Here is a 14,807-nt window from a genome sequence, read left to right as displayed (position 1 = left end):
AAGCACCATCAATAAAGAGAATATTTACTATAGCCATGCAAACAATCACTGTTTATCGAGTGCTAGTAACTGTGCAAATGTCTTTTATGGGGGTAATCCTCACTGCAGCTCTGTGAGTTGGGACCACTATTCCCACATGTATTACAAGAGAAGACACCTAGGCTCAGAGATGGCGGTTACTTGCCTGAGCACGCACAGCAGGTCTGGAACTACAATGAGAAGAGGGAGGCACTTATCTTAGACACCAAATTTATGCGACACCAAAAACCCCAGTAATCAAATAAGAGTTTAATGTGATCTGTAACAAAATGAAGCTGACAAACTATGTCCTGTAGGCTGCCCACCTGATTTTGTAAATAAAGTTTTAGTGGAACCAGGGCCAGGATTAGGGTGAGTCAAGTGAGGCTGAATTGTACACAAGCAGGGTTGGATCCCGTCTTTATTTAAACTTTTGAAATTTTCTTCATCGTGGATACTCTGCATTCAGTTTTGATTTTTGAAATGCTGCATTAAAATATTATTTATCTCGATGATGGTGTTTTCTGGCACCCCCTTAAATTTCATTTCCAAGGTGAGCGCCTCGCCCGCCTTACCCTAGTCCCGGCCCTGTGACACAGTGAGGAACACTGACCCCATGGTGGCAGCCTGTTCGTCCAGCTGACTTCCAAGGTGATTAGGCGTCACGGCCAGGAGGCCGCAGTTTCTCCCAGATGTACTCACTGCTCCTTTGTGCAGCGGCAGCGAGTTGGGGCAAGTCTTCCCTGCAGACTTCACCTGCTCAGGCCAGAGAGGGGCAGTCTCCGGTATCAGATTGCCTCAGGAGCACCCAGTGGCCTCAAGCGTAATTACCTTGATGCTCCCTTGTGACACTATGTGCTCAGCAATACCTTCAGTCTTGAAGGGGAAAGCGGGAAGGCCTTCAAGGCAAACTTTCTCATCTCATACACTGGCGAGGTCCACATTTTAGTTCTGTTTGCATTTTTCCCCTCTGTCGTTATGTTCCATGTAGGAGCCAGGAGCCCTGGATTTCAGTTCTAGAAAGGCTGTTGATTTCTCCTGGCTTCATCTGTCAGCTTCCTTCCTCCAACCATGTGGGTCCTTCTGTGGCTCCTCACACATTGTGCCCCTGGATCTTTGCACAAGCCATTCCCTTGACCCCGAATGCCTCCACCCTGCCCCCCATCACCTGGCTCCCTCTCCTTCACATTTCTCTTCATGCATCTCCCCCTCAGGAAGGCCTTCTTGAAAGGCCCCTCACTGTACCCCAGACGGGACCCCCCTAGCCCCTGCAACCTCTCCTTTGCTGCCCTGTGCACTCTGATATAAATAGACTTCATTATTTATAATGGTTGGTTTAATTTCTGCATTTCCTACCAGGCAGCAAGCTCCAAGTGGCAGGTCCAGGGTCAGACTTGTCCACCGCCTCATTACCAATGCCCATCATGGACCTGGAGCCCAGCAGGAACTCAATATATGTTTGTTAACTGAACAAGTGACTCTATGGCCTATGATACTGCTCTTAATCTCCCTGACCTGTAGGATCCCACAAGTAGAGTGAGTGCCGTTTCATTTCAAAGGGCCTCTGACATTCTACTGTGAGTCTGCGATACCATCTGGGGCCTAGTTAGGGAGGACACAGTACCTTGGAGTTTGTCCAAGGCCTGGGGCTCCCATGGCTCCTGTGAGATGAGATGCATTCTTACTGACCACTGAGCCAGGGAAATGGAGACCGGTCTGGTCTTTTCATCTCAGTTAAGAGATCGGAATCTCCGACAATACCAGAGATTATCCACCCTCCTTGATTAGTCTGTCTGAGACTTGGGGGCCGAGGGAGCAGCTTGAATATTATGCAAATCCATGGAGGTTTCCCCAGGAGTCACTTTCCAACTCAGAGCCTCATTCTGCTTTGGGAAAGAGGATGATGTCATTATTAGGAATTAAAGGCGTCAAACGATAATCACTGACATCCATTAAGGGTTGGAAATAAACTAGGTTTACTTCACATTTAACAACATTTCAATATGGAGTCGCCCAGCCTGGGAAACTTCTGTGTAGGCTGAAGGCTCACAAAGATTATTAGCAGAGTTAGTTTGTGAGGAGTGGCGCATGGTACTCTGACGACACCGGGTGAAAGGTTTTGATGATGGGCCTGGGTCCCCCACTGCTATCTTCCTGTCCTGTCTGAATTTCAGTGGATAGGAACAAACATACACTTACTCCCAAACACTCTGGTTCTTGGTGTATGGGGAGGGCAGGTGACGACTGGGGGCCCAAGTCTCACTCAGGTCTTCTTAGAGACTTTGGTTCGGACTTTTACCTTCTACTGGCCTTCCACGTGGCGCCATTTGTGAAATGCTTTGGAAGGTCGATGGGAGAAATTCTATAATAATTCTCTGTAAGTTCAACAAAGATGCTGATTCCTATTTTACCTTTAGAGACAAGGTATCATTCTAACCATACTACAAGACTTGTTCTCATGCCAGAACACTGACCTGGGGATACCATTTTAATACCGTTTGGGAGTTCCCCTTGCCTCCTCTACATGAGAAAGCCAACACGGCCCTCACGGCCCCCCGGTGGCTCAGTGGGTGCTGGAAGTAGGCAGCCTTGGGTTGAGTTCTGGTTGCGCTGCTTGCCGTGGTTACTTAGGTGTCGGAGTCGGTTTCTTCAACTATCCACCGAGCATGATGGTGACAATTACACCTACAGCGCGATGTCTGCTGTGAGAGTTAGGGGAGATGCTCGATGTCAGGGCCTGGCCCCCAGTTCACGCTGATTCACACAGATCAGCCATTATAATTGCTATTTTCCCCCGTCTGGTCCTGGTTCTCATTCTCTGCTACTATGTTCTTCCCTTCCCTTCCTGCCCCAGACACCCATACCCCACCCCATGTGCCTTTCTCCCCCGTGACTCCATTCCATATCCAAGAGCTGAAGTCTCCTCAGACGGTGCCTCTCTCCATCCCGTAAACCATTTCTTACTTCTCAAAGCCCAGTTCTGAGACTGCTGTGAGGAATAAGCAACATGGCACTTGTTCAAGCACCTGGCATGTATTAGGAGCTTAATAAATGGTTTGCTCAAACTGTTGACTGTGAATTAAACGCCTTAAAAGAAATCTGTAGCTATGAAAAGTTGCATTTCCTATGTCTTCCCACAGCAAAATCTCTCTTTTGGAAATTCTGTAATTAAAGATTTGTTTCTTTGGCAGAAGCAAATACAGGATTAAAAGCAAATGCTGGTTTATGCTGGGTTACTAATGTTGCAAAGTGCGTTAAGCTGTATTTTGTCACTTGCACCCTTGTGTGAGTTAGTTTCTCCATTCCTACTTAAAAGGAGTCAACTTTTAAACTGTGGGATGTGGGGTAGGGGGAGATAGAGCAAGAGAGAATTGAAAAGTTGGTGAGATAAGAGGGAGAGAAATCAGGAGGCCATAAAAATGTGCTGAAAGAGGATGTAGGAAAGCCCCAAGGACAAACTTTTCCCATTTCACAGAATGGCTAAAACTTAACTCATTCCCCATCTCATACAGGCCCCCAAGACCAAGGGAGAAAATATGACCTATTTACTGTGATGAACTCAGCCTGTCACACAGTGACTGTCATGTATATAATTGGCACTCAACTCAATATTTGTTGAATTCAACATTCGGCCTATTCTACCACTAACTTATGTTGGAGTGTTTTCCACTTTAAACTTCAGGTCTTCTACTGTATGCTACCATTGTACCAGGCCTACCAAATCAGCTCTCCCTACCTATTGCATCTCAGGTCTAGAATCTCTTGGCTTAAAAGTGAACCATGGCCTTCCCTGGTGGCGCAGTGGTTGGGAGTCCGCCTGCTGATGCAGGGGACGTGGGTTCGTGCCCCGGTCCGGGAGGATCCCGCGTGCCGCGGAGCGGCTGGGCCTGTGAGCCATGGCCGCTGAGCCTGCGCATCCGGAGCCTGTGCTCCGCAGCGGGAGAGGCCACAGCAGTGAGAGGCCCGCGTACCGCAAAAAAAAAAAAGTGAACCATGCTTCTCAACATACGTTTTCTGCAATGTCTTCAAAAACTTCTGCTTGCTCTCGTAACTATCTTTCTGGTTCTACAAATAATTTCATGAGTCTGGGCTCCTTCGTTATTTGATATTTGATTCAACTTATTCCACGAGTTTATTGTTTACGGGGACTTTGCATCTCATTTTTCTCCTTTCAAGAGCAAGAATAGAGAGAGTGATGGGAGGCCCTGTTTAAACAATTTCTGTGAGAATTCTTTTTTCCACTGCTCAGATCTCAGGAGAGTCCACCTTCTCACTCACCAACCCCTTCCCTTTTTTGGGGGTACTTTGTGTGAGTTCTTTTCCTGCAAAGCCCCGACCGGGTGAGGGATTGGCAGGATGAGGTAGAATTTGAGCCGGGCTTTGGGTGGAGAACCGAGTTGCTACCACTTTGGGATTTGTTCATTCATTCACTTCATTCAGTAAACATTTATGAAGCATCCACTCCTGGCCAGGAGCTGGACTGGGTTCTCGGTACAATGAGTGGGGGACTGGGCACAATCCCTGTCCTCCCAGAGCTCACGGTCTATGGGGGAAATCAGACAGTTAAACAAGCAACGACAATACATCGTGATGAACGGGATGGCTCAGGATCGTAGAGATCACCTGATATACTGAGTGCCCACTGGGTGCCAGGAATTGTACACAGTACTTTTGTATGTATGTATGTACGCATTTTATTGGAGTGTAGTTGATTTACAGTGCACAGTGTGTTTTACAGTCTCTCTGACTTAAGTTTTCTCATCTGTCAAATGGGGATACCCATAGGGCTTATTTCATAAAGCTGCTCTGAGGAGTGAAAGAGTTTTCATTGTAAAGCACTTAGAATAGTGCTTGGCGCATTAACCCGCTAGCTCACCTAATTTGTTTATGGCACATCTCCATTTGACAGACAAAGAAACTGAGGCTCAGGGCACTGAAATGGTTGGCCTTGAGTCCTGAAAGCATCTGAGAACACAGGAGCCATCTGGGAGATTGCCAAGACCCGCCTTTACATGATACAAGCCTGAGAGAATTCGTTGGGCTCACAAATTGGATCTTAGATCCTAAGATCTAATTTCCTCAGATCAGACTTGTGGAAAACTACTACAGAACACACTCTTCAGGAACTGTGGAAAAAGTCGAATCTAGTCCAAGGGGGAAAAAGTAACTATACACAAGCTAATTTCAACTCCAGCTATGGTTCCCCCCACGCCCTCCTCCCACCTTCTCCTTGAGCTCTCTTAACTCTGAAAAACCAGAAAAGCCATTTACTAAGAATAGATTTTCTTCTATGATTTCTGGATACAAGGTAGGTAGGAAATAGGGGAGAAATAAATGATTCAGAGTCCCCAAACGCAATCATTTTTGGCCTGTGGTTTGGAGAGGATTTAACAGCTCTGAGTGAGACCTCAGACTCGAGCCAAACCTGAGTCCTGCTTGCAGTTTGGCGAGACCACAAGTGCAATTTATCTGAAAACACGGGAAGAATCCTCTTCCTACTGCCAACTGGGACCCCAGCAATGGAAATGTTGAGAACTGGCCCGATCTTAGACTGCACTTCCAATCGTGCTTACCTTGCCACGAAAAGCGAACAAACGGGAAAATAAAAAGTCCGAGGCCTTCAATTCTCTGATGACCCTTTCAGCTCTCAAACCAAACAAAATAACGAAACGAAACAAACTCAATTCTCTTACAATATAAACGCTCTGATTCCAAATAATGAAATAGGGGGCGAAAATAAATAACCAGCTTCGGCGAGGGGCTGTTATTAGGCAAAATATTACATCCATATGGCAGAATATTGAGCTACCACTGAACTGATCTCTAAAAAATGCTTCTGGTATAATGTTAAGTTTTAAATAAAAAATGACAGAAACTTGGGTGGGGTAAACCGCATAAAGAAAATAAATACAGATGGGGGAAAATGACCAGAAGGAATTATTCTAGAGCATTTGCCTCTGGGTGGGATGAGTCTTGGTGATTTCTTTATTTATCACCCATTTGATGAACTTTACTGCCCGGCTCTTCTCCTGGCAAAAATATTCTGGGAGTAAATCACTACAATCAGAGAATCATTCCAGTTCTTAGCAGTATATCAGTAATGACAGCTGACCTCTGGGAGTGGCCCAGGTAAGACAGAACTTCCTGTGATGGCTCCCCTTTTATCTTTACCGCAGAATGACATAACTCATGCAAATTAGCAAAATTGAGTTATGTTATCATAGTAGTATTTCCCAAAGTACATTTTACGACACATGAATTCTGGGAGATGTCCCCCCAGAAGAGCAATCCATTTGGGAATTTGTCAGTCACTGGACTGCCTGCAGTTCCGCACTCTTGAAGGCTCACCAGGCACCGTGGTGATTCAAGGCTCTGAGAAATCCTACGTTAAAGCTTATTTACTTTGTTGAGACCAAATTTTCACAGATTCTTTGATCACACATTCTTTTATTGCCTATAGTTCCTATGATCCTTTCGTGGGACTGGAGTTCCAGGGAATGACAATAGGAAATAAACCGTGTTAGATGGCAAAAATGACCACGGTCTTTCCCCTTTCCCAGTATCCATGCTTTTTGCAGTGTGACTGTAGCATTTCCCATCAAGCACTGGGGAGTACTTCCCTATCTTTGAATCTAGGCTGGCCTGGTGATTTGCTTTGAACAGTAAAGTATAACAGGAAGGACAAGGCAGCAATTTTGGGCCTAGGCTTCAAGAGGTCCTGCATGCCTTCATTTTCTCTTAGAATGGTACCATCACCATGACAGTGAGCCTGAGCTATCCTGCTGGAGGATAAAAGACCACTCGAAGGACTGGCAAGAAAGTCCCAACAGAGGCTCCCCTGGATCAGCCATCACCCAGCCAACCCGGCAGCCGACTACAAACACGTTTGTGAATCCTGCAGAGATCGGGAGAACTACCCAGCTGGACTCAGCTCAAAAGCTGACGGGAATAATCATGAAGTGAATGAACACCGGTTTTGGTAGCCGCTAAGTTTGGGAGTAGCTTGGCATGCCGCAAAAGCTGACCTATACATATTCTATAATAGGGATCACCTTGCGTTAAGAAAATTATATTTTTCAAAAGTGAAAAATCTGCAACTTTTAGGACTTCGTTATTTGTAACAGATACTGATTCTGATACTACCCATGTGTGTGTCAACCAGTCTGGGATGGAGAATCTACTCTTAAAGACACGTACGTGGGGTTTGGGCCATGTCTATGCTTTTTCCAGGAGAATAAAAGTCCTGCTTCCTATGTATGCCTGCCCACAGGGCTCCCTTCATAATCCACATCTCATTCAACAGGCTTCTGTTTTACATGCAGCTTCATGAGTTCCTGCAAGCCAGTCCTCTGTCTCCTCAGACGGCAAATTCACTTTGTTTCATCCACAGCTTCATGGAATGGAGAAAAGGAGCAAAAGAAGATAAAAGTGAGGATTTGCCAAGGGGCTGGTGCTAGGGGTGGGAAAGGAGGCTGTCCTGAGCTGTGGGAAGCCAGAGTGAACAAGGCAGAGGCAGCCAGTTGCAGAGAGATCTGGGAGGAGAGTATGTGAACAGGCAAAGAAACTCCCGAATGAACTGGTTACTGACGGAGTCAGCCTCGCACGCAGCTCTGCCATCTTGTCAAAAGGCTTTTATTTGTCCTTTTTTGTGAGAGTCCTGGGAAGCGATCATTAAAGGAACAGACCCGAGGCAGTCCGTGCTGATCTGGGCAGCGTGTGCGCCTGTGCCTGCCCCTGCCTGGCCTCCCTCTGGCCCCCACCTGCCTTTTACAAGGGCCAACTGGGTTGCAAGGTTAAAGCCAGAGGGGACAAATTGGTGTTGCGGGGTTTTTTACAAAGTGCAAAGGATCAAAGTCATTAGCAAAGGGCGAGAGAGCAGGCCTGTTCGAGAGGGAAGCCAGCCACCCAGCGCCTTCCACGAAGCATGGCTTGTCTTTCCCAGGTCTGCTGTGGAAGCCTCCACACAGCACAGAGGAATGACACATTGCAGCCCTGTGGGGTTTTGGAAGGGACTCCTTTGGAACCAGGCAGGAAGTGAACCCAGAAGGAGCCAGTTCCAAGCCAGGAGAGTTTTGGGGGGATCTCCAGGTAGCCTGAAAGGAAGATGTGAGCCTTGAGTGAAAAGTTCATGAGGAGTCTGTCTGAGACATTTCATTGCTTCCTTCCTGTTTCAGATGGAAACTCGCATGGCCAGAGCCAGATTGGCAATGTGAGCACTTCCAAAGCTTATCAACTGTGATGTGGCAGGGCGAGACTTATGGGGCAAGGGATTGTCCACAGAATTATTTTAAGTGGCCCATAGACAGGATTATAAATTACATAGACTCGCTCGACAAACAGCTCCCTCCCTCCTTCCCTCTCTGATTCTACCAAGAAGAAAGTCTCTGTTTGGTGCCAGTGTGCTGTGATAAGCAGAATAATGGCCCCCAAAGATGTCCACGCCTGTGAATACATTACCTTGCCTGGCAACAGGGACTTTGCAAGTATGATTAAGGTTAAATCCTTGAGATGGGGAGATTATTCTGGACGATCCAGGTGGGACCAATGTAATCCCGTGAGTCCTTACAATCCAAGAACTTGCCTTGGCTGCAGAGAAGCAGAAAGACCGCAGCATGACAAGGCTCCAAAGGTCCTGAGAAGTTGGAGGACGTGTGTAAGGACCAGACGGAGGCTGCCTGGAGGTAACAGTGGTCCCCAGCTGACAACCGGCAAAGAAACGTAGGCTTCAGTCTTGCAACCACGTGGAACTGAAGGAGCAAGGAAACGCTTCTCACCAGAGGCTCCAGAAAGGAACGCAGCCCTGCCCCACCTGAGGCTTCTGACTGCAGATCTGTAATATAAACATTGTTTTAATTAACATGTACTCCATTTTTTACAAATAAAGTGGAAAAGAGTATGGGTGCGACTGTAAGTGCGAAAGACCCTCCTACTCAAAACTTCAGGAAGGTTCTAATACCCAGCTAGGATTTGGTACCATTGTAGGGTGTTCATTGTTTTTATCTCTAGACTTCATTTCTATTTGTGGTAAGTGGTAAGGGCTTTCTATTTACGGTACTGATTTCAATTTTCCTCCTTTGGGGTGAATTTATTTAAGAAAAACAAATTGAGTTTAAAAAATATTAGTAAGTAATAATGTGGATTTTGTGAATTGACTAATATTGAAATATCTAAAAATTGGGAAATACCAGTCCAGAGTTTTCTGAATAGCCCTTTGCGGGTTCAGGAAACTGACAGGTAGCTCTGCATGTGATTTGCATGTATTTGCGTTCATTATATTGACCCACACAAGGGCCAGTGAGAGGCAGGGCAAGATGGCCTCAGTGTTCTTTCTATGGCTATGCTCCATTATTAAGTATTTCTCAGCTGGCCTTTGGTATTGGGACTGGAAGGAAAAAAAGTGTTCAGAGCAGCCAGCCAGGTAAGGCTTTGTAGCGTGGATTAACAATCAGACTTTGGAACCAGTCAGTATTGGCTTTGAATCTTGGCTCTGCCCCTTAAAGCTGTGTGACTTGTGTCAAATACCGTAACCTCTCTGAGCCTCAGTTTCCTTGCCTACAAGAAAGAATCAATGAGAAAACTCTCATTGAGATGAAGTGGGGATTTAACAAGGTACTATTTGTAAAGAGCCCAGTTGATAACACGTAGTAAACGGTGTCATCCGTTATTATTATTCTTAGCTGCCTGCCAGTGGCCTATTCGCTTATTGCTCGTGATCTCTGCCTCTGGCGTTGGAGGACTTCCCTGAGGGGTCTTCTGGGCATGGCTGGGGAAGACAGGCTCCAGGCACGCTAGGTCTGGGCTGGTCTCTGTCACCCTGACATGCAGAGAAAAGCAGAAGGAAGGAATCCTGCAGGGCTGTATGAAGCTGGGTGGCCAAGCCTGCCTGCAGACGTTCTTTCCCCTCCACACAGAGGCTCTGGCCCTTTTCACGGATGGAATTTGAAGAGAGAATATGCCCTGGCTAGGAACAGAGAGATGCAAGGCTTCTCAGCTCTGACCAGGGAGGTGGTTTGGAGGGGCAGTTTTGCCTGGGACTGACTGGTGGGGGGCAGGGAGAAGAGGGCACAGAAATAAAGGGCCTCTTTCTAGCTCTGCTACTCGGGTTGTGCTTTAAAAACAGTGTGGCTTTGGGGATCAAACAGGCTTGTTTGGAATCCTGCCTCTGCTAGCTGTGTGGCTTTGGGCAAGTTACTTCCCCTCTCTGATCATAACTTTAGTTAATGTTTATTAAACCCTGACTTTGTGGCAGGCTCTAATCTAAGCGCTTCACAAATATTGAATAATTTAATCTTCACAATAAGCTAGTGAGGTAGGTATGATTAGTATCTCCATTTTCCAGATGAAAAGGCACATGAAGTTTCTGCACCTGGACCCAAGTCACACACAGCTTATACATGGCAGAGCCAGGATTCAATCCAGGGCACTCTGGATCTAGAGTCTGTACTTTGCTAGTCTTATGGTGATTTATTATTTTCAAGACTCTCATATTTGTTATAGCCTGCTTAAATCTTTAAAGGCTATGTTTTCTGAACCTGATTTTTCAGATTCCAAATATAGTCATCAGACTCTGAGGTCACACAAGTGTGCTTACTATGTGATAGACTTTGGTATCCTGTCTTAACAGCCAGAGAGCTCTTCTTTCTTCCCTCATTTTTTTCCTTTCTTTCTTCTCTCCCTCCCTTCCTCTCTTCTGTTCATCCAACCAGCACACACTTATTCTCTTCCTACTGCATACCAGATACTGTGCATATGTTATGTTCCTATGTCACTCCTTCTTGCCCTGTCCCATACCCTGGTCGTTGACACACTCTCAGTCACCCACTCGCCCCCATCCTTGTGCTCAGGAGGCCAAGCCCTTCCTAGATCAGAACTCCAAGCAGACAAAAGTGCTGGCAGAGTTTCCCCCGTCATTTGTGACCCTGTCAGCAAGCCATGGCCCCGCTGAGAGCTGCGTTCTCAGCCGAATTAGTGGCAGAAGCAGCCGCTGTTGAAAGGAGGCCTTGCTGAGACCCACACTGTTCCCGGACAGCCGCCAGACTTCTGGGGGTCTTTAGGTAAAAGGGCAGACCCCACCCAGGCAAGGCTCCTGGGCTTACATTCTGTCTCAGAAGAAATCCAGTAGACGTGGAGCCAAGGAGGAGGCTGCAGGATGGGGAGCTAAGTCTCAGACAGGGGCAGGGGGTGGTGGAGCCGTTCCCAGAGCAGGTTTTACCAATAAGCCTCCAAGAGGGAGGAGGACCTGGTGTCTGGGGCCTGCTAAACAGAGGGCGGTGGCTGTAAGCCCAGGATGGCCTATAGATTGATCAGGGTCCTCAGGACACAATGGTGATGATGTCCAGGCTCTTCTTTTCAAAAGAAAAATCATCAATGAGTTTGAGGGCAATTTGGAGGGTGTGATGGTTGAATTGCAGCTCAATCACTTAACTCAATGGGGGTCTTAGGGCTTGTTACTTCATTCCTCTGAGCCTCAGCTTTTGCATCTGTAACGTGGGCATGCTGACGGCCTTCCGTTCACTGCTGTCTTTGAAGAGGATTCTATGCTCCATTTTTTAGTGAATGTGCACTTAAATTTCTTTTATAAACAGAAATGCATTAACATTATTCCAACGAATTCATGAAATTTCAGCAGTAATGCTTACAACAATTATCTACAATTTATTTGATGTCTACTCAGAATGTCTTCAACATTCATAACGGGGAATGCTGCTCTCAGTCCTTATCTTCCTGGGATCTGGTTTCCCCACACCACCTAATCCTCACATATGCTGACATTTTTCAGGTATTAATTTCTCTCTTTCTCACTTTTTTTTTTCTAAATCATTTTCTTCTCCCATGATAACCCGCATGCTACCTCTTGGTGCCTGTGCTCCTGATTTTAAGCTGCTCTGCTTCCCTGGTTCTTCTCCCTCCCACTGCCTTCCTGTCTTAGCAAAAGTTGTTCTTTCCACCCAGAATGCCTCCCTTTTCTAATAGCTGCCCACGTAAATTCAAAATCTTGTTTGGCCTTCAAGGTCCTGATGAAATGATTCTTCTTTTGAGAAGCTTCCTTTGGTTCTGTCCCCTGTGTGGTTCTGTGATATATCTGAGCACCTATTGGTAATAATCATGGCAATGACCACCCCCAGGAAGAGCAATGGCATGTGCCTACTGCATAATGAGTGTCTTTAGGTGCTAATTATTATTATATGTATTGGCTGCACCAATTCCCTGTATCCATGCTCTTTGCCCTGTCACTTGTCCTTTTCTCTAACTCTGGACTCAGCCGTGTAGCTTGCTTTGGCCAACGGGATGGTAGCAAACTTGATGGAGTAGAGGACTGAAAAGTCACTCAGGCATTTCTTTGCATGCACTCTCTAGGAGCCCTGTGATTGACACAAAAACATGCCTGGGTTAGCCTGCTGGAGGATAAGACAGGTCTTTGTCTCCTCTCTAAGAAGAAGGTCTAGTTATTACAGCCAGGGCCATCCAAGATCAGCCAACAACGAGCCAACTGTAAGATATGTGGGTAAGCCCCAACCAAGACCAGAAGAACCATATAGAGTGCCCAGTCAAGACCAGCAGAAATACCCAGCTGACGCCAGGACTCATGAGTAATAATAAATGGTTAAATCTTGGGATGGTTTGTTACACAGCAATAGCTAACTGATAAAATCACCATCAATTTTGTTATTGCTGAATGCTTTGTATGTGTCAGAAGACCCCACTAAACCCTTTACAAACATCGTATGATTTGGTCCTCACCTAAACTGGGACATGATTTCCATTTTAAAGATCAGGAAACTAAGGCTCAGGGGGTTTGCCACTTTTCCAAACCATTGGGATTGGAAAGTGGCTCAGTACCTTTTCGAGGAATCTGGTCCTGGCTTCTCTACTTTTATCATCACTGGTGATCTGACCTTTTACTTTTAAAAGTTTCTTTCACTTTTTGTGCTTCAGTTTCCTAATCCATAAAATAAAGATGGTAACAGTCACTATGGTTACAGAGTTCTTATATGGAGATGGATATAATGTTTGCAAATTACTAAGACCAGTGCTTGGCTCATAGTAAGCACTTCATAAAATATTAGATATTCCATTTCTCTTTCTCTTGCTTTTTTTTTTTTTGCTTTCGATAACCTGGTACAGGTAGACCTCAGAAAGTGTCCAGCCATTGCAACAAAGCATTATTGCAATAAAGCGAGTCACAGGAATGTTTCTGTTTTCCCAGTGCACATAAAATTATGTTTATACTATACAGTAGTCTATTAAGTGTTCAATAGCGTTATATTTATAAAAAAAAATACACACCTTAATTAAAAAATAGTTTCTTGTTAAAAAATGCTAACCATTATGTGAGCCTTCAATGAGTCATAATCTTTTTGCAATAATCACATCAAAGATCTCTGGTCACAGATCACCATAACAAATGCAAAAGTAATGAAAAAGTTTGAAATTCTGTGAGAATTATCAAACTGTGACATAGAGACATGAAGTGAGCATGTGTCGGAAAAGTGACACCGATAGACTTGCTCCGTGAAGGGTTGCCAAAAACCTTCAATGTATGAAAAACACAGTATCTGCAAAGCACGATAAAGTGACGCACCATAAAATGAGGTCTGCCTGTATTTCTATAGTTGTCATCTCCTATGTAGGCGAAGGCCCCTTGGAGGCTGGGTTCATGTCTAGCTATTCTAGGTGACCCACCACAGTGCCTTGCCCAGAGCAGTTGCCTAGCAAGTATACATTGAAAGTCTATTTTGACTCATTTCACTAGAAAATGAGAATGAACTTAGTGTCCTCAGAAGAGGAGGAGACCAAGAGGACATGGAGAAGGAGGGTGGGCTACAGCTATAGTGTGAAGGCTTTAAGTTAGACTCAGAAAAGAACTTCCGGGAAGGTAGAGAAACAGCTTTTTTTGTTTTTTTTTTTGCCAAAGGAAATGTCCTGCTTTTCCCTAGCAACTTTATACACTCTCAACTAGGCATAATTTTAAGTCTATTTGGAGACTAGGGGGTGGTACTGAGAATAGTGACCCCACGATGCCCTTGCCCACTCCAGGGATCCTTCTGAGGCTTGAGGCGAAGGCAGACAGCTCTCCTGCCTGTTCCTTTCCACTATTTTTCTTTGCAGCTGTCTCTGCATTTCAGATTCCATGGCTCTGCCAGGGACTCTATTTTGGGATTTGTGGGAACAGGCTGGTTTCAGCAAAGAGGAAGCTGTAGAAATCTCAGTAAGCTCATTCCCCTGGGCCTCCCAGCCTGCTCTGAGGGCAGCAGGGATTCAAAGAGGCTGCTCCGGGGTCCAGCGTCCCAGGCGTGTGCAGACTGGAGAACAGGATGCCTTTCTCCAGCAAACTCCGGCAGCTGGGGTCAACCCTCATCTCTGCTGAAATCGGCTCGCTTCCAGGCTAGCTGCCCTGAGGGCCAAGGTACGCCTGCTGGGGTCACATTCCCCCCCGCAAGCCTGCAGACACCCAGCTGGGCTTCCGTGAAACTGACACCGAATTCCCACCGCATCCCCGGTCTCTTTCCACAGGGAGAGAAGTAGCAGGCGGCAGCTTGAGGGAGACCAGCTCTGACCCTCAGAGGGGTATGGGGGCCAGCGGTCATGTGTCTGTCTGTCCACACGTAGCTGGGCGTGTGGGTTTGTGGGTATGTGAAAATCTGTGTACGCAGTGGTGCGTGGCTGTGTGTTCATGTGGGTGTGCTGTGAAGGTGCATATGTGTGTTTTCATGGAGATGGGCATGAATCTATTGATTTGTATGTGTGTATGGATGTATGTGTCCATTTTCATCACGTTCCGGAGGTCG

The sequence above is a fragment of the Delphinapterus leucas genome, chromosome 14 (assembly GCF_059928025.1).
Source record: "Delphinapterus leucas isolate spDelLeu-1000000601 "Yukka" chromosome 14, BTC_Dleu_Yukka2, whole genome shotgun sequence".
NCBI lineage: Eukaryota > Metazoa > Chordata > Mammalia > Artiodactyla > Monodontidae > Delphinapterus > Delphinapterus leucas.
This window is presented reverse-complemented; position numbering follows the sequence as displayed.